This window comes from Palaemon carinicauda, chromosome 29, assembly GCF_036898095.1.
Source record: "Palaemon carinicauda isolate YSFRI2023 chromosome 29, ASM3689809v2, whole genome shotgun sequence".
NCBI classification, from domain to species: domain Eukaryota; kingdom Metazoa; phylum Arthropoda; class Malacostraca; order Decapoda; family Palaemonidae; genus Palaemon; species Palaemon carinicauda.
In genome coordinates, this window is record NC_090753.1 from 60047507 (window position 1) to 60050806 (window position 3300).

The following is a 3300-nucleotide window of genomic DNA, read 5'->3' on the forward strand; positions in this document are numbered from 1 at the left end:
CTATCTCTCCTACCGATCGCCATGGCTTAAGAGCTTTAGACTTTGCCTCTGAATCAGGCTGTGAGCAAATCATAAATGAAGCTACTCACAGGTCTGGTAATTGCTTGGACCTTGTATACACTGACTCCCTTGGCGTTATAACTGGTAAGGTTGGTTCTCCAGTCGGGACATCTGATCATGCCTTGATTTCATTATTAGTGAAGACTGAGCAGCCTGTCCCTGATATATCATATTCTTGTAAAATTTATATGAAATCCCAAGCAGACTGGAATGGGATTTTACATGATCTTTTGTGCTTGAATTGGTCACAATTATATAATAGTGTAGATCCTGTTGTCCCTTTAAATGAGAATCTAGTCAACATAATTGATAGGCGTATCCCTTCTCGTGTGCTAAGGTACCGAGTGAAGGACAAACCGTGGTTCAATAATGATTGTAGACGTGCTTTTTTGGAGAAGCAGGAGGCCTATCAACTTTGGAAGGGTAACAGATCAGATTTGACCTGGAACAACTATACTCAGCTTCGAGCTTTTGCTCAGAGAGTTTATGCCTCAACTGAAAAGGAGTACAATTTAACCATAAAAGAAACACTTTCTGGTACAACTCAGGAACATAAATGGTGGTCTACCCTTAAATCTGCACTCTTTGGTGTAGATGCAACAGTTTCTCCTTTACTTAAACCAGATGGCTCAGTCACTCACTGTCCAAAGGAAAAGGCAACCCTTTTGGCTGATGTTTTTGACAGTAAACAGAGTACTGAAAAACTTGAACTTCCTCATTCCTGTTTTCCTGAGGCTAAACTAACTAGTTTAGCTTTTCGATCTCGTGAGATTAAAGCTCTGTTGATGGACCTTGATGCTTATGGAGGTGTAGACCCAAATGGTATTTTTCCTTTGTTTTTTATAAAGACAGCAGATTTCTTAGCTCCAAAGTTATCTGTTATTTTGCGCAAGTTAGCAAGAAGAGGAGCTTTTAGCACTAGTTGAAGAATTGGTAATGTTACTCCTCTATGTAAATGTGTTTGTGGTAGCTTAAGTCCCACTGATTACCGCCCAATTTCCATAACTCCCATATTATCTAAAGTTTTTGAACGTCTTCTGGCAAAACGTCTTAATAGGTTTGCTGAAGGTAATCATCTACTCCCTAGTTTGCAATTTGGTTTTTGTAAAGGCCTTGGAGCATGTGATGCCCTTCTTACAATCTCCAATGCTGTACAGAAATCCCTTGATTGTGGTCGGGAAGTTCGTATGATTGGCCTTGATTTTAGTGCTGCCTTTGACCGTGTTAATCATGAGGCCCTTGTTTTCAAACTGAAACAGTTGGGAGTGGGTGGGTCGTTTCTTAGCATTATTATTGATTTTTTAAGTAATAGATCTCAAAGAGTTGTTGTTGATGGGCACCATAGTGATTATAGGAATGTGATATCTGGTGTTCCACAGGGTAGTGTTCTTGGCCCATTACTTTTCATACTATATACACATGACATGTGGTTTGGCCTAGAAAACAAGCTTGTTGCATATGCAGATGATGCTACTCTCTTTGCATCAATTCCATCCCCTGAATGTAGATCTAGGGTTGGTGAATCCCTTAATAGAGATTTAGCTAGAATTAGTGCATGGTGCAAATTATGGGGTATGAAGTTGAATCCTAACAAAACTCAAAGTATGATTGTAAGTAGGTCAAGGACGGTGGTACCTCAACATCCGGATCTCAGTATTGATAATGTTTCTTTAAATATGTATGACTCTTTCAAAATTTTAGGTGTGATTCTCGACAGTAAATTTACTTTTGAGAAACATATAAGGTCTGTGTCTTCTTCAATTTCACAAAAAATAGGCTTATTGAGAAAGTCTTTCAAGATTTTCGGTGATCAATCTATTCTGAAGAAGTGTTTTAATTCTTTCATTCTACCTTGTTTTGAGTATTGTTCTCCTGTCTGGTCTTCAGCTGCTGATTCTCATCTTAATTTGTTGGACAGAAACTTACGGTCTATTAAATTTCTTATTCCTGATCTAGATATTAATCTCTGGCACCGTCGTTCAATTAGTTCATTATGTATGTTGCATAAGATTTTTCACAACTCTGACCATCCTTTACATTCAGATCTCCCTGGACAATTCTATCCTGTTCGTAATACTAGGCAGGCAGTTAATTCTAATAGCCAGGCCCTCTCCATCACGAGGCTCAATACTACGCAGTATTCTAGAAGTTTTATTCCAGCTGTTACCAAGTTGTGGAATGATCTTCCTAATCGGGTGGTTGAATCAGTAGAACTTCAAAAGTTCAAAGTTGGAGCAAATGCTTTTTTGTTGACCAGGCAGACATAGTCTTTTTATAGTTTATTTATGACATATTTGTTTTTGATGTTGATAGTTTATATATGACATGTCTGTTTTGACGTTGTTTCTTATTTTAGAATGATTTATTGTTAATTTGTTCTCTTCATTTATTTATTTCCTTTCCTCACTGAGCTATTTTTGCCTGTTGGAGCCCCTGGGCTTATAGCATCTTGCTTTTCCAACTAGGGTTGTAGCTTGGATAGTAATAATAATATATATATATATATATATATATATATACACATATATACATATATATATCCAATATATATATATATATATATATATTATATATATATATATATATATATATATACACTCTAGTCTTAGGTATTGCTATAGCCTCTGTACCATCGTTTTGCACTGTCTGATTATCTCCCTATATGATAATTACGAAGTGTCTGATTACACGCACGCACAAACACACACACACATATACAATATATATATATATACATATATATATATATATATATATATATATATATTTATCATCATCATCATTTCCTCTTACGCCTATTGACGCAAAGAGCTTCGGTTAGATTTCGCCAGTCATCTCTAACTTGAACTTTAAATCAACATTTCTCCGTTCATCATATAGGATAATGAAATTTTTATTTTTTTCTGTCACGCTTAGGAGAGAGGGAATAGACATACCCTTGTGAGAGGAAATACCCCTGAGAGTACACTCGGAAACCACACTGTGTCACAAATTCCCGAACCAGCCGGTTGTAGTTAGGAAAGGGGGAGGGGGTGGGAAGAGTTGAATTTGTGAGTATGTATGAGTGTTTTTGCTTATCTAAGTATTTAGACGTCATTTTTGACGGGTCGCTTACACTAGTTGTATGATGTTTATCCTTCGAGATTTTGTTTATTTTTTAATATATAGTCAACATCATCATCATCATCATCTCCCCCTACGCCTATTTACGCAAAGGGCCTCGGTTAGATTTCGCCCGTC